This window comes from Giraffa tippelskirchi, chromosome 3 (assembly GCF_054371585.1).
Source record: "Giraffa tippelskirchi isolate mGirTip1 chromosome 3, T2T-mGirTip1v1.2.pri, whole genome shotgun sequence".
Lineage (NCBI taxonomy): Eukaryota > Metazoa > Chordata > Mammalia > Artiodactyla > Giraffidae > Giraffa > Giraffa tippelskirchi.
The window spans coordinates 47,123,795-47,148,976 of record NC_137277.1 but is presented as its reverse complement, the minus strand read 5'-3'; the positions used below and the strand labels follow the sequence as shown (position 1 = coordinate 47,148,976).

At 46.5% G+C, this 25,182-nt stretch overlaps 1 long non-coding RNA gene across 1 annotated transcript in view; it reads right to left on the bottom strand.

The window, feature by feature from the left end:
- Positions 1-14,163: 14,163 nt before the first annotated feature.
- The window catches only part of LOC145540838 (uncharacterized), a 70,393-nt gene continuing 59,374 nt past the window's right edge, over positions 14,164-25,182 (bottom strand). The window contains exon 6 of the long non-coding RNA XR_014078577.1: positions 14,164-18,256. This is a non-coding gene — a long non-coding RNA (uncharacterized LOC145540838). The remainder of the gene's footprint in view (positions 18,257-25,182) is intronic.

Sequence of the window (25,182 nt, the reverse complement as noted above, 5' to 3'; positions counted from 1 at the left end):
ATGTCGGGACCAGAGATGTAAATGAGAGTTATCAGCATATAGTAATAGATGGTGTTTTAAAAGGTGACACTGGATGAGAAGGCCCAGGGAGGAGCAGAATAGATAGGAAAGAGCAGAGGTCTGAGGACGGAGCCCTGGGAGCTGGGATATTCACAAGGCAGGGAGCAGAGGAGGAACAGGCGCACGTCACCGCAGCCTTCAGAGTGAGGCAGGGTCGGTTCCAGGTTCTGGGTTCCCGGCCTTTCCCAGCGCCAGCTCTGCGCTTTCGGCAGGCCTTTTCCGCCCTTTAGTGGTCACAGTTGGGATTGCACCCAGTGGCACTCGCGAACCAGACATTTCCTGGGGTCTTCTGAGTCACTTCACTTGTTCATTAAGTGCGTACGTATGAGTTAAGTCGTTTCAGTCGTGTCCGTCTCCTCCTGACCGTCTCTTTGCGACGCTGTGGCCCATAGCCCACCAGGCTCCTCTGTCTATAGGATTTTCCAGGGCAAGAATACTGGAGGGGGATGCCATGCCCTTCTCCAGGGGATCTTCCTGACCAGAAATCAAACCCAAGTCTCTTACGTCAGGCGGGTTCTTTACCACTAGCCCCACCTGGAAAGCCCGTTCATTCAGTGGGCAGTCTGTAAGTGACTGCTATGCTCCGGGCTTCCCTGGTGGCTCAGATGGTAAAGAATCTGCCTGCCATGCAGGAGACCCGGGTTCCATCCCTGGTTCAGAAGATCCCCTGGAGAAGAGAAAGCTACCCACTCCTGTTTTCTTGCCTGGAGAATCCCATGGACAGAGGAGTCTGGTGGGCTACGGTCCATGGGGTCACAAAGAGTTGGACGTGACTGAGTAACACACACAGACACACATGTTCTGGGCACTAACCAATGCAGAAGAGAATAGAATCCTTCCCTAGAATTCAGAATGAAAGAAAAGACACAAACCCAACAACTGTCAGACTGTGGTTGTCAGCTGGAGGTAGTATTAGCAATGTCTGGAAATAATTTTTCAGTTGTCATAAGTGGGTGGGGAGTGAGTGGGTTGCTCCTGGTGTCTAGTGGGTAGAGGTCAGGGATGTTGCAAAAGATTCTGTCACGCACAGGACATCCTTCTATGGCAAAGAATTATCTGGCCCAAACGTCAAGAAGTGTTTTGAGGCTGAAAAGTATTGATCCAAGACAACATATCAGATGTTATATAAGGAAAAAAAAAAAATGTTAGTCACTCAGTCGTGTCTGACTCTTTGCAACCCCATGGACTGTGGTCTGTTAGGCTCCTCTGTCCGTGGGATTCTCCAGACAAGAATACTGGAGTGGGTTTCCATTCCCTTCTCCAGGGGAGCTCCCCGACCCAGGGATCGAATCTGGATCTCCCGCCGTGCAGGCAGATTCCTTACCATCTGAGCCACCAGGGGAGCTCTAATAGAGGTGGTAACCAAATCGTTTGGGTGCAGAGGAGAGAGTAATCAGACCTGTCTTTGGGAGGCAAAGAAGGCTTCTCTTCACAGAGGATGCGTGGCTGTCACTTTTCTTGAAGAATGGGTAGGCTTTTGCCAAGTAGAAAGGGGAGAGATTAGAAAAGAGATGATGGGGGCATGTTCAAATCATGTCCCTAAAGAACCTGGCTTAGCTAGGTTGACCACAGGCCAGGTGTAGGGGGGGCAGGCCTGTTCACAACAGGTATTCCAGCATCAGTTCAGTTCAGTCACTCAGTCGTGTCCAACTCTTTACAACCCCATGGACTGCACCACATCAGGCTTCTCTGTCCATCACTAACTCCCGGAGCTTGCTCAAACTTGTGTCTATCACATCAGTGATGCCATCCAACCATCCCCTCTGAGCATCTCTGGGAAGGCCAGGCCTGGGTGAGGGTTGGCAAGAACATGCCAAGGGCACCCCACAGGAATGAGGACAAATGGAAGCCTTCTCAGCCCAAAGCGCAGGCCCCAGGGTGCATCATTTGGTCCCCCTCTGCCCTTGCAGTCCCTCCCTTGTTGCCTGTCCTCATGTGGAGGTGATGATGAGGTGAGTGCAAAAGCTGAGGGTCAGGATTTAACTTCAACTTTGCTGCTGCCTCCCAGGTGGCTCAGTGGTAAAGAATCTGCCTGTCAAGGCAGGCAGACACGGGTTCAATCCCTGGGTCAGGAAGGTCCTCTGGAGAAAGCAAATGGCAACCCGCTCCAGTATTCTTGCCTGGGAAATCTCATGGACAGAGGAGCCTGGCGGGCTACGGTCCATGGGGTCACAAAAGAGTCGGATGTGACTTGGTGACTGAACAACTGCTGCGGACAATCCTTGTTATCTGGGGAGGGCTTCAGCTCTCTCTGGCTTTGTCTTTTTTCATTTGTCCCAGGATCAAGTGGACCAAATGATCCTTAAGAACCTTTCCAGTATCTACCTCCTCTGTCCTTGCACTCCTGAGCCCCTCCGAGAGGTGGATCCTGCAGCCCCCCAGCCCCCATTCTGGAGTTTTAGCTTCTGATCAGCCAGTGGGTGGGACCTCTTCCCGGCTCCAGGACTTAGGTCTTGAACAAAATGGGGACAATTCTATTCACTTGGAGAAAGCAGTCCCGTGGGACATGTGTTACCAAGTGCTCCCCTGGGGCACCCCAAGAGTCTCATGCTTGGAATTTACGGCTGTGAATTCCCAAGACCCTCCCCCCCCCGGGACCTGTGTCTGATGGAGCGAGGCCAGGCTCCCGTCTGCCCAGTCATGTTTCTGGAGAGCAAGTAATCAGGCTTTGCAATAGGAAAATCGGAAAGGGCACAGCCCGAAAAGCCATCAGAGAGAACGCTGTCTTGCTATTTACAGAGGGTTTCATTTGAGTGGGCAGAGGTGACAGCAGCTGGGGCCGAGGCAGTGGGAGAGGGCTTTCTAACAAGACAACCTGCTGTATGCAAGTGACTCATAGCTCCCGGGGAGGGGGTGTGGGTGGATCATCTCCATCCGTAGAGCTGAGGTTCAGAGAGGAGCTCTTTCAGTGTATGGCTAAGCACGTGGGTGGAGAACCTAGGCACTCTGACTCCCGTTTGATGCTGTTTCCGGAATATCTACTCTGATGCCTTTTCTTTGATAGAGGAGGATGCTGGGGTCTAGGACAATAAATAGACCCACAGGTCATCTAGCTGCTCAGTGACACCCTGGGGACCAGATCTGACCACTTCACCAAGGTCTCCTGCATGTAGCAGGGTAAAGGATTAGTGATGTCATCTGTCTCTCTTATTTCAGAAACTACCTGTCTCTGTGCTTCCCTCTCCCTACATACATCATCAAATGACATCACACAAAAGTCTCTTCCATTATAAAAAAAGACCAAGAGAATTTAAACAATAGAGCAAAGTAGGAAGGAAAATGGTTCCACTACCTAACCATTAATTTTTGGGTACATTTGCTTCCATTGGTTTTTCCTGTATGCGATCCTTTTTTTTTTCTTTCCTTTTCACATAGTTAAGTTCATATTGACTAGACCATTTCACACCCTGATTTCATTCACACTATCATAAGGATTTTCCACGGTATTACATACACTTCATAAATGTCATTTTGAAGGTAGCAAGCTCACTGGACCAACTTATGATTGCTGGATGTTTAAACTGTTTCCAATCTTTCACTGTTACACACAGTGCTTCAAAGAGCAGCTTCATGTAGGATCACTTTGAATATTTGGGATGATTTTCTTGGGCTGGAATTTTAGGGAGAATGCTGCACATATGTACACAGGTGTTCCCATGGTTTGCCCTCCCATGGGTGACCCAGCCTTGGGGGGTCTCAGACAGAAGGCTAACAGGTATCCTCTCCTCTCTCTACAGCCTTTCTGAAGTCTGCATTAATTTGTTTTTCTCATTTTTTTCACTCAGGACCTATAACTTCTTTCCTGAGACCACTCCATTAATACCCATCACATTCACCAGGATTCTCTCTTTCTGTTGAAAGTGAAGAAAAAAAAATCACACCCTAAACAACATCATAAAAAATAGAACATATTGTTTCAATAAACTGAAAAGTTCTGGCTTCAGGTATAGCTGGATCCAGGCACTGAGGAAATATGATCAGAGCCTGATTTTTCACTGACTCTAAGCCCAGTTCTGCTGGTGGCTCTATCTTGAGGCCCCACACACTGTCAGGAAGACTGTAGAAGACTAGTTTCAGCCTGCCTGTTTCCATGCCTGCAGGAGAGATAAAGTTTCTCCCTGGTAGCTCCTACATAAACCCTAGAATCCACTCTGATTGGACTTAGTTGCTCACTCACTCCTGAACTAATCACTGTCATATGGCCTGACCTTAAACTTAGACAGGAAAGAAGTTTTAGGTCCTGAGTGAGAAAATCAGAAAAAGAAATCAATGCAGACTTCAGAAAGGCTGTAGAGAGAGGAGAGGAAACCTGTTAGCCTTCTGTCTGGGACCCCCAAGACTGGGTCACCCATGGGAAAGCAAACCATGGGAACACCTGTGTGTGAGTTTGTGCAGCATTCTCCCTAAAATTCCAGCCCAAGAAAATCACCCCAAATATTCAAAGTGATCCTACGTGAAACTCAGTCTCCTGTGGAGATATGGGCTGGCAGTGGTCTGCCGCAAGGACAGAGGCTCTGGGTGCAGCAGACTTGGGTATGGCATAAGCTCTCTTGGAGGAGGTCGCCATTAACCCCACCATAGAGCTGCCAGAACTTACACAGGACTGGGAAATAGACTCTCGTAGGGCGCAATAGAAACTTGTGCACCAGGACCCAGAAGAAAGGAGCAGTGACCGCACAGGAGACTGCCCTGGACTTGCCTGTGGGTGTCCAGGAGTCTCTGGCGGAGGTGTGGGTCCGTGATGGCCTGCTGCAGGGTTGGGGCCACTGAGTATAGCAGTACATGCATGGGATCTTCTGAAGGAGGTCACCATTATCTTCATTACCTCCACCATAGTTTCGCCCCAGGTAAATAGCAGGGAGGGAACACAGCCCCACCCATCAGAACAAGACCAAGTTTCCCCCTCAGTCAGTCTCTCCCACCAGGAAGCTTCCATAAGCCTCTTATCCTTCTCCATCAGAGGGTAGACAGACTGAGAAGCACAATCACAGAAAATGAACCAATCTACTCACATGGACCACAGCCTGTCTAGCTCAATGAAACTATGAGCCATGCCGTGTGCGGCCACCCAAGACGGATGGGTTATGGTGGAGAGTTCTGACAAAACGTGGTCCACTGGAGAAGAGAATGGCAAACCACTTCAGTATTCTTACCTTGAGAACTCCATGAACAGTATGAAAAGGCAAAAAGATAGGACATTGAAAGATGAACTCCCCAGGTCTGTAGGTGCCCAATATGCTACTGGAGATCAGTGGAGAAATAACTCCAGAAAGAATGAAGAGATGGAACCAAAGCAAAAACAACACCCAGTTGTGGATGTGACTGGTGATGCAAGTAAAGTTCAATGCTGTAAAGAACATATTGCATAGGAACCTGGAATGTTAGGTCCATGAATCAAGGCAAATTGGAAGTGGTCAAACAGGAGATGGCAAGAGTGAAAGTCGACATTTTAGGAATCAGTGAACTAAAGTGGACTGGAATGGGTGAATTTAACTCAGATGACCATTATATCTATTTCTGTGAGCAAGAATCCCTTAGAAGAAATGGAGTACCCATCATAGTCAACAAAAGAGTCTAGAATGTAGTACTTGGATGCAATCTCAAAACGACAGAATGATCTCTGTTCGTTTCCAAGGCAAATAATTCAATATCACAGTAATCCAAGTCTATGCACTGACCCGTAATGCTGAAGAAGCTGAAGTTGAATGGTTCTATGAAGACCTACAAGACCTAGAACTAACACCCAAAAAAGACGTCCTTTTCATTATAGGGGACTGGAATGCAAAAATAGGAAGTCAAGAAACACCTGGAGTAACAGGCAAATTTGGCCTTGGAGTACAGAATGAAGCCGGGCAAAGACTAATAGAGTTTTGCCAAGAGAATGCACTGGTCATAGCAAACACCCTCTTCTAACAACACAAGAGAAGACTTGGACATCACCAGATGGTCAATACTGAAATCAGATTGATTATATTCTTTGCAGCCAAAGATGGAGAAGCTCTATACAGTCAGCAAAACCAAGACCGGGAGCAGACTGTGGCTCAGATCATGAACTGCTTATTGCCAAATTCACATTTAAATTGAAGAAAGTAGGGAAAACCACTAGACCATTCAAGTATGACCTAAATCAAATCCCTAATGATTATGCAGTGGAAATGAGAAATAGATTTAAGGGACTAGATCTGATAAACAGAGTGCCTGATGAACTATGGACGGAGGTTCATGACATTGTACAGGAGACAGGGATCAAGACCATCCCCAAGAAAAAAAAATGCAATAAAGCAAAATGGCTGTCTGAGGAGGCCTTATAAATAGCTGTGAAAAGAAGAGAAGCAAAAAGCAAAGGAGAAAAGGAAAGATATACCCATTTGAATGCAGAGTTCCAAAGAATAGCAAGGCGAGATAAGAAAGCCTTCTTCAGTGATCAGTGCAAAGAAATAGAGGAAAACAATAGAATGGGAAAGACTAGAGATCTCTTCGAGAAACTTAGAGATACCAAGGGAACATCTCATGCAAAGATGGGCTCAATAAAGGACAGAAATGGTATGGACCTAACAGAAGCAGAAGATATTAAGAAGAGGTGGCAAGAATACACAGAAGAACTGTACAAAAAAGATTTTCATGACCCAGATAATCATGATGGTGTGATCACTCACCTAGAGCCAGACATCCTGGAATGTGAAGTCAAGTGGGCCTTAGAAAGCATCACTATGAACAAAGCTAGTGGAGGTGATGGAATTCTGGTTGAGCTATTTCAAATCCTGAAAGAAGATGCTATGAAAGTGCTGCACTCAATATGCCAGCAAATTTGGAAAACTCAGCAGTGGCCACAGGACTGGAAAAGATCAGTTTTCATTCCAATCCCAAAGAATGCCAATGCCAAAGAATGTTCAAACTACCGCACAATTGCACTCATCTCACGTGCTAGTAAAGTAATGCTCAAAATTCTCCAAGCCAGGCTTCAACAATACGTGAACTGTGAACTTTCAGATGTTCAAGCTGGATTTGGAAAAGGCAGAGGAACCAGAGATCGAATTGCCAACATCTGCTGGATCATCAAAAAAGCAAGAGAGTTCCAGAAAAACATCTATTTCTGCTTTATTGACTATGCCAAAGCCTTTGATTGTGTGGATCACAATAAACTGTGGAAAATTCTGAAAGAGATGGAAATACCAGACCACCTGACCTGCCTTTTGAGGAACCTGTATGCAGGTCAGGAAACAACAGTTAGAACTGGACATGGAACAACAGACTGGTTCCAAATAGGAAAGGGAGTACGTCAAGGCTGTATATTGTCACCCTGCTTATTTAACTTATATGCAGAGTACATCATGAGAAACACTGGGCTGGAGGCAGCACAAGCTGGAATCAAGATTGCCAGGAGAAATATCAATAACCTCAGATACGCAGATGACACCACCTTTATGGCAGAAAGTGAAGAAGAACTAAAGAGCCTCTTGATAAAGTGAAAGAGGAGAGTGAAAAAGTAGGCTTAAAGCTCAACATTCAGAAAACAAAGATCATGGCATTCGGTCCCATCACTTCATGGCAAATAGATGGGGAAACAGTGGAAACAGTGGCAGACTTTATTTTGGGGGGGCTCCAAAATCACTGAGATGGTGACTGCAGCCATGAAATTAAAAGACACTTACTCCTTGGGAGAAAAGTTATGACCAACCTCGACAGCATATTAAAAAGCAGAGATGTTACTTGGTCAACAAAGGGCCGTCTAGTCAAGGCTATGGTTTTTCCAGTAGTCATGTATGGATGTGAGAGTTGGACTATAAAGAAAACTGAGCACTGAAGAATTGATGTTTTTGAACTGTGGTGTTGGAGAAGACCCTTGAGAGTCCCTTGGACTGCAAGGAGATCCAGCCAGTCAATCTTAAAGGAAATCAGTCCTGAATATTCATTGGAAGGACTGATGTTGAAGCTGAAACTCTGATACTTTGGCTGCCTGTTGCCAAGTGCTGACTCATTTGAAAAGACTTTGATGCTGGGAAAGATTGAAGGTGGGAGGAGAAGGGGGCGACAGAGGATGAAATGGTTGGATGGCCTCACTGACTCAATGGACACGAGTTTGAGTAAACTCTGGGAGTTGGTGATGGACAGGGAGGCCTGGCGTGCTGCAGTCCATGGGGTTGCAAAGAGTCGGACACGACTGAGTGACTGAACTGAACTGAACTGAAACTTAGACAACTTGGATAGCATGGTTTATGCCAGGGCTAGGGTTGATTCTCCTTATCCCTATCCCCAGAGCCTATAGATTAGGAGAGGTGGTCCCTGCAAAGTATGCTTGGGGCATTTATTATCCCAAGAAAGAGGAGTGGAACCTGGGGCGGGGGCGGGGGACACAGTACAATAGATGCTGCTGTATTTGGGAAAAGACTCAGAAGCATAGCATTTGGGAACTGAAAGCTCCTGGGAACACATGCCTCTGCCCTTCCAGAGAAAGAGGAGCCTGTGTAACAGTCTCTGAGAAGCAGCCCTTCTGATTCTGCTTGTATGCCTCTAATGACAGGGAGCTCACCACCACTGTCCAGACCAACTCACTCTGCCTCTGGGATAGCTGTAATCATAATAGGATGAATTCTTTTCTACACTGAATGTTCAGTGAGACTCACCCATCTATCTAGCCGTACCCACATCTGGCCCATCTGGGGCCATCAGATATGTGACCACTGGAATCAGAGCCATCATGAGGTCTTCTTGAATCAACAGCCCCTGGACTTTGTTGTGTGGGGCTCAGCTTACCCTCCTTGCCATTAGTGGGCTGGCTCCCATTAGTCAGTATAAAGTCAAGAACTGACCATGAGGCTAGGGTCTGAGGCAAGCGCATAGATTCTGACTTTTTGAGAAGTCTTTAGTAAGCGACTCAGGCCTCCTCTGTAACGAGTTGCCCAGCTGCAGAGAGAGTTGGTTCCAGTCCAGGTACCTGAGTCCTTCCTTCCCTTGTGGCTTATGTGAATTGCTCTTTTAACCAATTTCAGGGCCCTGAAAGCCAAAGTCACAAGCCCAACCATGTGTTACTTAAAAGGAGACTTATTACATTTAATAGACGGGATCCTTTTCAGGAAGAGAGCTCCAGGTGCATGGCGCAGGCCAATGTGCCCACTGTGTGGCTGGCTGCCTGGTTCTCCTCATGAGCACCCTTTCCTGTCGCTGCTGCCCTGATGCTCAGAGCCACCTCCTGCCCTTGTCAACATCCAGCACCTCACAGGCCCAGCAGATCATAGTCCATGCAGCACAGGGGTGGGTCACTGTGACTTGGTGGCCCTACAGCATCTTGTCAACTCTGATTTTCCTCCTGCAGCCCTAGGGGGCTGCCATTCAAGATAGCCACCAACACCCCCTTGTTGGGCAGCCTTCAGTGTATGCTGCCACCATCCCTTCAATTGCCAAAAAAAAGCAAGCAAGGGGTCTGGGAAATATCCATCTGGTGGTTCAGTCAGAGTCAGAGCTGGGTGGCTCATTTTAACTCTCTGCCATCTGTGTGAGTTAGGGTGATTCTTGCTGCTGTAACAAATAAACCCTCAACTGTATAGTGGCTCAGATGCAACAGAAGCTATATATGTATATGCATATATATATAATATATATTTATATACAATAAATTATGATTTTTTAAATTTATTTTTAATCAGCAGATGATTGCTAAAGCTGAAGATCCAATACTTTGGCCACCTGATGTGAAGGGCTGACTCATAAGAAAAGACTTGGATGCTGGGAAAGAGTGAAGGAAAAGAGTGAAGGCTAAAGGAGAAGGGGGCGGCAGAGGATGAGATGGTTAAACAGCATCACCAACTCAATGGGCATGAATTTGAGCAAACTCCAGAAGAGAGTGAAGGATAGAGGAGCCTGACATGGTGCGTGGTCCATGGGATAGCAAAGACCCGGACAAGACTTAACAACTGAACAACAAAATGCTTTACAATGTTGTGCTGGTTTCTGTCATACAACAACATGAATCAGCCATAAGTATGCATATATCCCCTCCCTCTTGAGCCTCCCTCCCAACTCCCTTCCCACCCCTCTGGGTCATCGCAGAGCACCAGGCTGAGCTCCCTGTGTTACACAGCAGCTTCCCACTAGCTGTCTGTTTTACACATTAGGTAGTGTGTATACGTCAATGCTACTCTCTCAATTCGTCCAACCCTCTCCCTCCCCCTCTGCGTCCAGAAGCCCATTCTCTATGTCTGTGTCTTTATTCCTGTTCTGCAAATAGGTTTATCAGTACCGCTTTCTAGATTCTATATATATACGTTAATATAGGATACTGGTTTTTCTTTTCCTGACTTGCCTCCCTCTGTATAACAGGCTCTAGATGCAAGCCATATATTTCCTCCCTCTGCCATGGGCCTGGAGTGTGATCAGGTCAGCAGGAGGCTGTCCTTCACTGTGTCTCTGGACCCACCCTAGGCTGCTGGAAGCTCAGCCAACTTCAACTAAGGGCTTCCAGCAAACAATCCAAGGGTCGCTTCCATTCAGCCAGCTGGAGAGGGGCTCCAGCAAAGAGAAGACTCAGCAGGAGTTGCGGGGGTGGAAGGCGGTCCTGGAAGTGACATATGTCCCTGGTGATCGCCCATTGGCCAGGGCAGACCTTTATCATGTGACTGCCAGACCCTGGGAAAGACAGTCTAGCTGTGGGCCAAGAGGAAGACATAGATGTTGGTGATCAGAGAGACGTCTTTCCCACATGATCCCAATCCAAATGACAAGCTTGGACTACTCCAAGGGCTGAGCAGTAGAGAATCCACCTGCAATGCAAGAGCCTCAGGAGACACAGGTTTGATCCCTGGGTAAGGAAGATCCCCTGGAGGAGGACGCATGAGCCCACTCCAGCATTCTTGCCTGGAGAATCCCATGGACAGAGGAGCCTGATGGGCTACAGTCCATAGGGTCACAAAGAGTTGGACACAACTGAAGCAACTTAGCATGCATGCATGCAGGGTTGGAAGGACGTGGCTGCAGGGTAACCAGGCAGTCAGCCAGTGCTTGTGGCCAGTCCTACAAGACTCCCCTCCAACTCTTCTTCAAGCCCAGGTCCCAGCGCCCTTGGCTGGTTATGTGACCCATTCTCAGGGCAGAGGCTGGCACATAAACTCTGGAGGGGATTCTCCCGTCTCTCTACTCCCCTCTTTTCTTCTCAAACGTACATCAGACATGATTTAAAGACATCCTGATAGAATCATCTACACACATTTTGCAACTTCAGCTAAATTGCTGGGGATGTCTGAAGGCTTGTCGGGCAAGAAGAACTGTGATTTGTAACTTGGAGACACACAGAAACTCGGAGATGGATTGCCGATAACGCGGTGTGATCGATGTACAGCCTTTCCTGACTTGCGTGAACAGCCCTTCAGCTACTGCTTTTCCATCTTGTCAGCTCACTTCATGTTAACGTTCGCTCCCTTTCAAAGGACCAACCCCGACTCAAGTATCTTTTACAGACTCTTAGCCGGCTCAGTGGCTGTAATTATTGTCTTGATGCCCAAGTTCAAGTTCTACTTGTTTTTTTGCTTGACAACTTCCGCAAGAGGGATCCTCCTAACTGCTTACCCCCATGGTGGTCCGATAGGCACTCCCCATCCCCAACCAGAACCTTATTGCTCTCCAGTCACTGGGTGCTCCTGATTCAGCTTTCTTTCCTGAATCTATCTCCAGAATGGTCCATCCTGCAGGGGATCCCAGTCTTCTAATAAGAACAGTCAAGAGTGGTTGCATTTGACCTTGTGACTGTCTTGATATCGCTTCCACTCTTCTTGGTAACAGGCAAGGTGTCTCCATCGGCCACTGGGTCATCTCAGCTGAGAAGGGATTTTTTGTTTTTTTAAAGTCATGGGTTGATGCTGATGTATTGGTGATCATACCATGTCATCAAACCCCTTCTTTTATTACTTTCATATAAGAACCTCTTGATTTTTGTCCTCATTTCCTTTTCAAAGCTCTCGGCATTCCCTCTCACAGACATACAAGTTTCTAAATGCCAAGCTGTACCTGGTCAAATGAAACTGTATGTTGAATTATCATAACACCCACAGACTTCAAAACAATGACACTCAAATGCCAACCTGTGGCTATTTACTCTCCTAATAGCGCTTTATGACATTCTACGTGCCACACATCTGTTAATATTTATGAGCTGAGGGGCTTGCATTCCTGATTGACTTTTCCCACTTCACTCGATTTATTAACAGCAGTTTCTATAGCCAGCACATTCAGAAAACTGGTAACAGGGTAATTTCACCTGAGGTTCCACGTGTCCTTTTAACATGCTTGGATCCTTTCCAAGCATTCCTTTAAGAAAGAACACTCCACCGTGAATAAGACGTGGACTCAGAATCCTTTCCTGTTTAGACTGGCCTTTAGAATAATCCTATTCACATAGCATACGACACAACCAGGTCGTTTTTACCCAGGGCAGATGGCCCTGAATTAATTCAGGAAGGCGTGTGTGTGTGGTGGGGATGCATGGGGAACAGGGGTGGCTCAGGAGTGGAAGGTAGTGATGAGAAACAGCAGGGTTGACGTGACCCTGGGAAGACCATTCTGGGCCCCAGGAGAGAAGCATCCCAGACTCACCAGATCTATTGTGATAGAGAACACACAGACACACACACACAGAGACGCACAGAGACACACACACATGCAGACACACACACAGAGACACACACAGCCACACAGAGACAAAGAGACACACAGAGACACAGACACACACACAGAGAAACACAGAGACATGCACACAGACACACATACAGACACACAGAGACAAAGAGACACACAGAGACACAGACACACACACAGAGAAACACAGAGACATGCACACAAACACACATACAGACACACAGAGACACACACACAGCCACACAGAGACATAGAGACACACAGAGACACAGACACACACACAGAGAAACATAGAGACACGCACACAAACACACACACAGACACACAGAGACATACACACAGACACACAGAGACATACCCAGACACAGAGACACACAGAAACACAGACACACAGACACACACACGCTGAATTTCTATGGTCACTGCCTGTGCAATTCCATTCCTTCCGCCTGGAACATTGCCTTCCGCCACTTCTGCCCAACCTCTGAATTATTCTGTTTCTGCCTATGATGTTCTGTCATGCTGTCCACACCCCTGGCCTTCTGTGCACGACACCGTATCTATACCTATTGTACTATTTGCCACACACTCGGCTGTAGTATGTATGTGTGTGTATGTATATTTGCATGCGGGTCCGTCTATGTGCCTATCTTCCCTTTTGACCACGGGCTGTTAGGGTTAAGAAGCATTTCTTCCTCATCTTAATATCCTTAGTGTCTGGCATGGGGTCAATACTCATCGATTTGTGAATGAATGACTAAATTTGGTATCCAACTTGTCATAAAATTTCAGCAAGCATTAAACTCGAAGGGAATGCTATCCAGTCCAAAGTCTACTCTTTGTCAATATCCAGGAAGATATTTGAGGCGCACGCTCATGAAGACCATGGATATTCCATAGAAACATTTCCAGAACCTACCATGCCCCCACATCCATCATTCACAGTGGCATCATCTTATCCCACTGTGTTAACCCATTTTGCTTTACTTGGTCAGGCCCCTCTTCTTTGATCTTATCACAGGCAATACCACTACAGATGTGTTTTTGTTTCTTTGGGGCTAATACCACGAACTCTGTTACCAGAGAAAGGATTGCTGGGTTGGAGAATATAAACAGCTCTCAATCCAATTGCCTGATTGCATCTGTAAATTGGTCCAGTCTTTCTCAAAAGCAATGCTGAAGGATGTGTTTTCACTGGTTGCCCATCTTGGGTTTCATCACACTTATTTTTTTGTGTGTGTGACTTTAGTAGTCATGTAATGGGACCTGAAAGGTGCTTGGTTCTAAATTTTATTTCCTAGCTGGCGAGATGGTGCCTGTTTCCACGTGGTGATTTACTGTCTCCGTTTCTTGGTGCACTTCTGTTCATCTCCTTTGACCACTTATCAGGGGGAGTCATGTCGTGGCCCGTCCATTATTAGTTTGGGGCAGTAAGCAGGCTTGGGAAGGGGGATATGACAAACATAATGGATGCCACTGTTTTCCTTTTGATATTTATTTTTATTACATGGTGGTGCAAAAATTTCCATTCTTATGTGTCTGAACCCATTCATCAGAGCCCTGATGTTATCTGTTTCTCCAGGAGCTGGGAATTTATCTCCTCATCGGCCACAGGGATGGCGATGCTTGTCCCTTGTTTCCGGGTTTGTCACAGATTAATGGTATGATATGTCTGAGCCTGACAGGCCTGCTGTAGGAATTTAAATGAAGTCTCCCATGCCCCTTAGCCAACTGTACCGGTGATGTTTATTAAATAACAATCTCTTTCCTCGGTGCTCTCCTTTGTCAGCCTATCATTAGCTTTACTGGGGTTCAAGTTCATCTCAGGGATCTCTCTTCTGATGACCTTTGCTGCTTTTAACTTAGCTTAGGATGGTTCCACCGACTGGCATCGCATGTCATGACTGCTCCAGAGGGATGGGCTGTTGTGGCCATCGAAAGATGAATCCTTTGATGGGTCTTCACTTGGAAGAATGAACGTCCCACACTCCAAGCTGTCAAATGCTATTAGAGGACTTAGGGAGATTTACATCAGTATTGCATTAACTCTATATATTGACTTTGGGACATAGCATATGTACTTAGGGATTACAATTAGACCCGAGCTGGAAAGTTCCCCAAAGGCCTCAGAGCTTTAGACAAAAGGAAGGCTCACTTTTCCTTCCAATGGACCTAGCCTGGGAACAGTCCCCAAGGGTCACGTAGTCCTGAGGCTGATGGTTTTGAGTAATGTCATTTTTCTGGAGCCTCTACCTCCCCTACCCCCAGAGGATGCTCTGGATATCAGAGAGAGAGGACCAAGAAAGAATCTTGACTAGACCCTATGAGTCCCATGATAAAGGTGTAGTAGGCAGGTGGTGGGTAGGAGTGGAGATGGCAATAGAGGATTCATACCACCTTTAATCTGTCTGGAGTCCATGGAATGTGTCTCCTACCACTTTAGTGTCAATATTTTCCTTTTCTCCTTTGTCTTTGTGTTACATTCTCCTGGTAAAGCTGCCAAATTGACTCAGTCTACCTGTCCACCTCCTCCTCCATCATACCTGGGCTGCTGGGTACTCCTGAGGAAGACTGATGCTACCGTCTCCAAGCCCAGGGATGCTGGTGGTCCTCTTCTGCCTCCATGGTCTTCACTCTCCCAGCCTGTCTCCCTGGGAGCAGCATCCTTGCTCCTGTTTGGATCTGTTCCTCCTGGAGTCCATCCCTTTTTGCCCTGTCAGGGACCTCACTTACCTGATGATACTCTGTCCTGTATCCCCACACTCATCTTCTCTATTACCTCTTTTCCATCCACACTTAGATAGGCTTGACCATCTTTGCTATTGAAGAATTATTTCTTTCTTTAAGATGTTTTGGGACTTGGATATTCTTAAAATATTCAACATAAAATAGTGCTAAGTCACTTGAGTCATGTCTGACTCTGAAACTCTATGGACTGCAGCCTGCCTGGCTCCTCTGTCCATGGGATTCTCCAGGCAAGAATACTGGAGTGGGTTGCCATTGCCTTCTCCAGGGGATCTTCCTGACCCAGGGGTCGAAGCTGCATCTCTGATGTCTCCTGCATTGGCAGGCGGGTTCTTCACCACTATCACCACCTCTGGGAAGGTACTTCTCAGCAAAGCCTGAAACTCTCTCTGGCCATGGCCTTCCTCCAGCCCCTGCTTCAACAGCACATTCAAGAGCTGGTCTACACTTGCTGTCACATTCCTTCCATTACAACTAACTTCTCAACTCACTAGCTTAGGGATTTTGCCCCCAGAACTCTACAGAGACCGTTTTTTCCCAATGTAACAATAGACTTCCTTACTTCTCACTCCCACAGTCATTTCTGCATTCTCCTCTTCCAGGTGAGCAGCGTATGGTGATGTTATTCAATATCTCCTTCTTAGACCACATTTTTTCCCCTCTGGCTTGAAAATAGCCTTCCCTCTTGGCTTCCCTCCCACTTCTCTGGCCACCCGCTCAGTTTCATCTTTTGGTTCCTCTTCTTCGGTGTTCCTCTGGGGGCTGTTTAGGCCCTTAGTAACCACATCCATCCCTGTGGGTTTGATGGCCTTCTGTTCATGTGTAGATGAATTTCCAGTTACACCTCCAGGATCAGGACACCTCTCTCCTGAGCTTTACTTCCTTCTTATGGGCTGTGGAACCCAAATGACTTCATGGGAAATCACCTCTGCCTCTTAGTGGCTGTGTGACTTTGAACAAGTTGCTTGACATCTCTGTGCCTCATTTTCCTTCCTCCTGAGGTTGTCATGAGGGCTACATTGAGTTATTGGCATTGTTATTATGAACAGTCAACTGCCTGTTGGACATCGTCTTCTTCAGGTGACCCAAAGACATAGCGAACGTGACCTGCCCAAATCTGACTCACCATCTTCTCCACGTGTCCTCTGCCTCCGAAACCTTCATCTTCCCAGGTGTTCCTTCCCTTTTGATGGATGGTATCACTGAAGCCCCCAAACATCCTGGACTGCCCGCTATCTTCACTCCTGTGGCCAATCAATCATGGAGTCCATGCATCTATCTCCTAAATATTTCTCTTCTCCCCTTCCTAGCCATGTGCCTTGCCCCCACCCTTGCTCCAGTCACCACCATCCCTCACTTAGGTTTGCCTAAGTGAGTGTGAGATCTCCGGTGGGGTCCCTTTGCTCTTGAAGCATGCCCTTAACATGGCTCACAGGTTCCTATACGGTCCAGAGCTTCTCATGTCTCTTTCCAGAACCTCCTTTCCTCCCCTTAACATTCAGCCACTCTCAATGTGACTCCTTTTATTACACTCGCTACATCCTCTTACATTTTTACCCACTGTCCCCTCTGCCACAAACAGTCTTTCTCTGTTCCATTTCTGGGCATCGCTAACTTCCCATCTCTAGAGCTTCATATTAAAAGCCATCTCCTCCAGGCAGCTTCCCAGACCTTCCGGTGCAGCAAGCGATGCCTAGTCCTGTATGCTCTCACGGCACCCTCTACTTGGACCACTCCCCCTCCCCCCACCACACACACACACACAAGCCTGTTTAGAAGCCCACATTCCCCACCAGAGGAATCATGACACTCTTGTTCACTGTCGTTTGTCTGGTGCCTGGCACATAGTAAGTGCTCCATAAATATTTGCTGAATAAATATCTCATTTCACATCCTCATGATGATACGCATGCTCTATCCATCCCCTTTAATACATCACTCCATTCAGAACTGGGTACTGGATATTGAGTATATTACTCTCCTTGAAATAGTTTCCAGTCTGTGCCGTTAGGAAGCTCAGAGTGGAGTGATGGAAATGTACAAGGCAGCAGGGAATGACCAAGGGGATGACCCTAGGTGATCTGTGTGTATAGGAATCAATGATGCGGGATAGAGGCGGTGGGGGGGTGGGGGTGGGAATACTTCCTAAAGGAACTGACTCTTGAGCTGGGTTTTTAAACATAAGGAAGAAGTAGACTGGGGGATGAAGGAGGTGAATGGTGCTCATATTCTTCTATGGGCCAAATAGCAGCTAAGCAGACACAACCCCTAAGTCTATTTCCACTAACAAAATTTTCACTTCCCATCAGCTCTGTTTCATTGAAAGACTGTGATGTACTCCTGGGTGTAGAGCATGGCACGCCTTCTTGAAACTCCTGCTATGTTTTCACTCAACTAAAGAAGTCTGGCTGATCCTGCAGGGCAAGCTCTGCATAACTGATGCTACCAAGGTCCAGGGCGTGCCTGTCTTCAGTCCAAGCTTGCAAGGAGCTAATTAGAAGCCCAGCCGGGAGTCAATGCCAAGGAGCTCTTCTCACCTCCTGCTTGCAAAATTTTAAACGTGTGTGTACCCAGGAGTGACACCAAGGATGGCTGTTCGATGGGATGGAGTATAGGGTAGCAACACCCAAATCTTGAACTTGACCGGTTAGCCTTCCTGAATAGATTCTTCATGGAGTGCACCACTTCTCAGGAAACAAAGATACTTATTCAGTAAGAAAAGGCAGAGACATTTCGCCTTCCATATCCTAAAATTGCACTTCAATGAAATCAGGAATAAATCTCACAAACCAGAAGGGGTTAGCCAGTCGCATAGAAGTTGGTGCTCCTAAATAAAACCACAGAAAGGGAAGCAATTCAGAACAGAGTATTTAAAGAACAAAGATATAAACACAGCATATCATATAAATCTATGGGATGCTGTCATGCTGGTACTTAGAGGAAAAAAAATATTGCGCGTGATGGTCTCTAACAGTGAGAAAGAAGAAAAACTGGGAATTAAGTCTCTACCTAAATAACCCAGAAACAGTACAAATTATCAAGTGAAAGGCAAGTGGAAAGAGTAATAAACCCAAAAACAGAAATGAATAAAACAGAGACATAAAATTGAATTTGAAACACAAGCTAAGCCAGCTTCTCCTAAATCCAGAAATGCATCAGAATTACCTGAGATGCTTGTCTGAACTGTGGATGCTCTGGCTCGAGCCCGGACTTGCTGAATCAAACTTACCAGGGACAGGACCTTGGAATCTGTATTTTTGATAAGTGCCCCTCATGATGGCTGTGCACTCAGAACTGCTGTGCTTTCTATCCTCTGGTGTCGAGAGCCATTCCTCAATGCTGTTTCCTTCCAATGGCTTAAGGGGTTCTGGGTCAAGATGACTTTTGGTAACCTGGACCTTCTCCCTCTGCATGGTGGGAGCAGCTCAGTCACAATGGGATACCAGCTTCTGGACACAGTTGATTGGTCTAGGAGTGGACTCTAGACCCTGGCTGGGCCAAGGTATCCTTTTCCTGAGACTTTTAGATTTGGATCCAAGAGAGCTACGCAGTCTCCCTCATGGTCTGGATTGTTGTGTATGAAGACATTAACTTGCTAACATCTGGTTTTCCACCCTGTGGAGTGGAAAGAGGAGGAAGCTGGTCTATAGAGAAAGAAGGTTCAAGGCAACCTAGAGAGAAAAGGAGACAGGCCAGAGCGAAGGTGAAATTCAAGTATCACTCAAGTCCTGCTTCCTTTTGTCCCTAAGATTCAGTTGGTTTCCAGGAGATGCTCCCGTGCATGTAAATTATTTTCTCTTCATGTATCAGTATGATGTATCTAATCCACCAGAGGAGGCATAGCTAATTCACAAGGTCACGTAGTTCCCTTCTCTCCAGGCACAGGTTCCCAGTATCACCTCCCACACCCATCTTCTAGAAGAGTATTAAGTTATGGGAGTCATGCCATGAGTGTCTTGGTGACAATGAGGCTTTCCAAGTCCGAGTATGATAGCGCTTTATCGTAGATCAGAGTCTACTTTCTTCTCTGTGACATACTTTCCTGAATCTCAAGGTCAAATCTCATTGTGCAGCCAAATAGCCATGGAGAAGGTCTCAAGATACAGCAACATGACCCAGGTGGCCCATTCTTTGGAAAAGTATAGAAGTCATAAACCATAATGACTTGTAATGTTATTAAAGGTTAATAAGACATACAATAGTAGGTGCTATTAAAGTAATCATCACCAAATATTCAAGAAATATATGCTGAATATCTCCTTTAAACTGAGGATGGTTTTAGATCTGAATATTCTGAAATGGGGCTTCCCCGGTAGCACTTGAAGGTAAAGAACCCACCTGCTAATGCAGGAGACTTAAGAGTTGCAGGTTTGATCCCTGGGTTGGGAAGATCACTTGGAGGAGGGCGCAGCAGCCCACTCCAGGATTCTTGCCTGGAGAATCCCAATGGAGAGAGGAGTCTGGGGGGCTACAGTCCATAGGGTTGCAAAGAGTCAGATATGACTGAAGCGACTTAGCACACAAGCACATTCTGAAATGAATAGCACAAAGCCACTGTTCCATGGGGTCTGAGTGGTGAAGGGCATGTACACATGAAGACACAGAAGGGGCCAGATAACAATGAACAATGCATTAACGAGGGCAGAAGTGGGCATTCATCTCTAAATGGAGATATCAGAAGAGGAACCGTCTGCCCCAAGTCTTCATAAGTGAGTTCATAGACAGATCAGGGGATGGGAAGAGTTCAAGGCACAAGCATGGACAACCCTCTGGGTCTTGGGAGACTGGAGGTACTGTGGGGGAGCAGTGGAGACAAGGCTGGTAGAGCAGGTAGGGGCCACACTTGGAACGTCTCATATGCTCTGCTCTGGAGCTCATACTTGAACTTGGTGGGGAGAAAGAGCTGGGAAGGATTTTGAGTAGGGCATGGTCTTGGCGAATGTGCCATCATTCGTGAAGTTCATCCATTGTTTCTGGCTCTCCTTTCTGGGCCCCCGGTGGTGCTGCATTTCCTGGCCTCTCTGTGGTTGGATGGGATCATATGAATGGCTCTGGACATCAAGACATAAGTGGAAGTGACATATGTCATTTCTGGGTCAAGTATTTAATTGCTGGTGTGAGACCCCGGAAAGTTCTCTTTCCCTCCACCATGGTAACTGTCAGTGTTCCAGACGGCGGCCTCTCCACCTGCCTCGGGGTGGAGCAGAACCCTTGGAAGCCCCATGCTGCAACAGACCACTGCTCATTATAAGCCAACGAGATTGGGGATTTCTGGGAATATCTCAGCCTGTCCTGATGAATAGAGCCGACTAGTCATCCATCCCCCAAGTGGGAGGGTGTGGTAGGATGCTGGCAGAGAAGGTCTGGGTGCTGGGCCTGCTATCCATGCCAACGAAGGACATGGAGGCCTAGGGCCCCTCAGACCAGCAGCCCATAAACAGGCCATTGCCCACGGAAGCAGTACCGTTGACTGCCCTTCTCACCCCAACCCCTCAGTTAATCCCTGGAGAAGTGTGAAATTCTGAATATGGCAATCAAAAGTGAAAAGTGAAAGCCCAGAGAAATGACACTCATGAAAACTAACATATGAACTATGAAAATGTAAATCTCTTCTCAGCTAAAAAATAAATGGCACACAGCAAGTTTTGAAAAATGTGATTGAAGAAAAAGGACGACAGAAAACAAAATATAGTGGCAAGGTGGCAAAATATAGCAGAAAGAATATGGACCACAGAGTTGCAGACCTGGGGTCAGACTCTACATTGGATAGTTACAATATAACCTCCTAACACTCATTCTTCCATTTGTTATTCATTCAATCAATATGAAGTGCCTGCCTTGTGTCAAGTACCATGCTAAGGGTGCGGCCCCATGCCTTTAAGCCCTTCAAACACCGGACTCTGCCTACATGGAAGTTACCATCAACTGGGGTACCCAGTCAAGAATGTGGTTTCCTCACCTGTTTAGCCGGAAACCACCCACCTGCCACATGTTGCAAGCAGCTGGATTATTGAATAAGCCACCTTGCTGTGTGCACAGCAGGCCAGAGATGCTAAACGGAAGATGACTAAGATTATGAAAATCCCAGAGACCAGTAATAGACCACAGGAGATTGTAGGGGGAAAAAAAATCTCCATTCTATAATCACTGGAGAGTCATGCATTATTTAAAGTCTGCAAAGAGGCAATTTGTAACGTGCAAAGTTTCAATAGAAACAAAAAGGGAATTATTGCTCCATATTCTTAAGTGCAAACACTTTTTCCTGAGCCCTTGTGTGGGAGTCTAAATGTTCTGTTATAGATTAGGTAGTCCTAACATATGGCAGACAGACAAGTGTTAGGAACCAGGGGTTTGAGGTGGTCAAGTAGCTCACTGGGCACTGGTTTTCTGGTCTCATGGCCTGGCACACCTGGGCTACCTGGTAATGCCCAGAGCTCACTGCCTCCTCACTCCCCCATCTTTGGGTTTCACTTAGTCAGTTCAGTTACTCAGTCATGCCCGACTCTTTACGACCCCATGGACTGCAGCACGTCAGGCTTCCCTGTCCATTACCAACTCCCGGAGCTGACTCAAACTCATGTCCATCAAGTCAGTAATGCCATCCAACCATTTCATCCTCTGTCGTCCCCTTCTCCTCCTGCCTTCAATCTTTCCCAGCATAAGGGTCTTTTCAAATGAGTCAGCTCTTCGCACCAGGTAGCCAAAGTATTGCAGTTTCAGCTTCAGCACCAGTGCTTCCAATGAATATTCAGGACTGATTTCCTTTAGGATGGACTGGTTGGTTCTCCTTGCAGTCCAAGGGACTCTCTAATCTTTGGCTTTGGTAAGACACATTTGGGGAACTCCTGGAGTCAATGTACATATAATTTAGAAGAAATGTTTCAGGGAGCTAGATCTGTCATGTATATATTTTTGAGTTGTTTTTAGGAGAGAAAACAGAGTGGAAAGAACGTGGGTTTCACAGTCATGAACATTTGGAGTCAAATCTGGCTTTGTGATCTTGGCAAGTTAATTAACCTCTCTGACCCTCTGTTTCTCTAATTTTTAAAAGGGCTGATAATAAGGGCTACTGTGAGGGTACACACACATACACACTCTCTCCAGTGTATATATATTTACACATACAGTATATACAGATGCATATATTTATCAGTACATATATAGATATGAATATGTATGTATACATACACATACACATGTATACAAATTATATAGTCACATACATTTGCACATATTTATACACTATATATACACATACATACAGATGTATGTATATACATATACATAAATATACATGTGAATGTGCTCACTCAGTCATGTCCAACTGTGTGACCCCATGGACTGTAGCCCACTAGGCTCCTCTGTCCATGGGATTCTCTGGGCAAGAGTACTGGAGTGGGTTGCCGTTTCCTTCTCCAGGGGAGCTTCTTGGACCCAGACCCAGGGATCTCATCTCTTATGTCTCCTGCATTGGCAGGCAGATTCTTTACCACTAGTGCCACCTGGGAAGACCCAAAGCCCTTACTAAGCAAAGCCAAAAACTGAGCAGTGCTCCATGGGATCACCTAGGATTACATTTAAATGCTGATTCCCAGGCCTCCCACATGGGGATTTTGAGAATAGTGTGTGATGGGCAATGGAAGCTGTTGCTTTACCAGGTCTGCCAAGGCTTCTGATGAATGGTCAGCATTGGGAACCTCTGCTTTACAGGAGGGCGGTCTGGATGAAGCAGGGTGGGTTCCTAAGATGGGTTGATGACTCATCAGTAGTCACCTTTATTTTCTCCACTGATCATGGTCTCTCTTCCCAGAGACTGACTGACTTCATCCCACATTCCCTGCCCTTTTCCTCGCCTCTGACAAGGGAGGAGGGAAGGAAGAAGAGCTCTGATTCACTGAGTGCCCAGTACGATCCAGGGCTAAGGACTCTCCATGTGTTATCACATTTAACCCTCAGCATACAATGATGTCTAGTGATGTTTCGGAATGAAGATATTGAGGAGGTGAGAAAATCAAAGTAACTGGCTTTTACGGGCATCCATGAGTTGCAGTTCAGGATTTTATGACTCCCCATGGCAGGCTTTTCCCACTAGGAGCTGTGAGTGACAGAGCAGACTTGCATTTCAGATTGGTTCCTCTGGCTATTTGGGGAAGAAAAGGTCAGGACTTGAAGCAAGGGAATAGTCAATAGTACCTTGTATTAAGGAAGAAGGAGGTGACCTATTTGCTCCCATTTAATTCTCATAGTGGTCCTCTTGAAAAGTGACAATGTTAGTAGTTCAGTCATGTCCGACTCTTTGTGACTCCATGGACTGTAGCCCACCAGGCTCCCCTTTCCATGGAATTCTCCAGGCAAGAATATTGCACTGGGGAGCCCTTCCCTTCTTCAGAGATCTTCCTGACTCAGAGATTGAACCCAGGTCTCCCACATTGCAGGCAGATTCTTTACCATGTGATCATTACCCAGTGATCCTCTATGATTCTTCTCATCTTACAGGTGAGAAAAGTGATGGTTCTCAAAGCTGAGTGGTCTACTGATGGGCACAAGCTGGCATATAGTGGTCAAGGTAGTCTGGATGCTAAGCCTAAGATCTCAGTCATGATACTGGCTATTAAACAAAATGGTTACCTCCAGGCTTGGAGAAGAGACAGAAGGGTTTAATGATATTTAAGACAGAGAACTGCCACGATTCAGTGACTGGTGAGATGAGGCCGATGAGGGAGAGGAAGGAGTCAAGGGTGACAGCTTAGACTCTGGTTGGATAACCAATGGACCAAGCCTCCTTCACCTGTGTGTGGGAATACAAGATGAGGGGAAGGTTTGGGGACAAAGGAGGAGATAATGAATTAAGCTTGGGGCATGTTGATTTTAGTATGCCGGTGGGATTTTGAAGCCGAATTGCATGGATTCAGGAAATAATCAGAATTAACCCATCCATTTAAGGAACATCTATTCAGTGTTTAATTTGACAATGTTATATACCAGATCCTGATCATGCATTGACCAGGTGGCCCAGCATAATTTCCAGACTAAAGCCTGCTCCTGAGGGAGAGATCCATTTTACCATGACTATTTCTTTTTAAACAGTCTTTTATTTAAAAAATATTTATTTATTTATTCATTTGACTGCACCAGGCCTTAGTTATGGCATGTGGGATCTCATTTTTTGACCAGGGATTGAACCCAGGACCCCTGTATTGGGAGCACAGAGACTTAGCCACTGGACCACCAGGGAAGTCCCTCACTGTGTATATTTCTGATACCTTCTCTGGTATTATCTTGTTCTTTCCTTCAAAATTTCCACTCATATCAGTCGTATCAATCATATGACAGCATCTGTGGTTAGGTGACATTTCCACCACTCACAGCAACAGGTACATGACTGCCATTGTGTGGCAGGCACCTTTGTGCTAACTCGGGGTCTTCATGTCATGGGGGAGCCATCAGGGAAGACTTGGAAATTCTTGTCTCTTTGCTCCATCATTTCTTAAGGGTCTTCTCCTGCCTGGCCCAGTGCCAGAGATGAGGAGCTCAGCCTGGGAGGGCAGGGGGAAGGAATCACCCTCTGATAAAGGGAGGACGTGGGCTGCCTTGCAAAGAGACTGTGAGGGGAGGTTGAGGTTGATAGAAAGAAACCTGCAAACCCACTGATCTTGTCTCTGATTGTGCCTGAAACTGATGAGTATCACAGTGTGGTGAGGTGAAGCCACACTCACAAGCTGTGTGATGCTGGGCAGGTCGCTTCATTTCTCT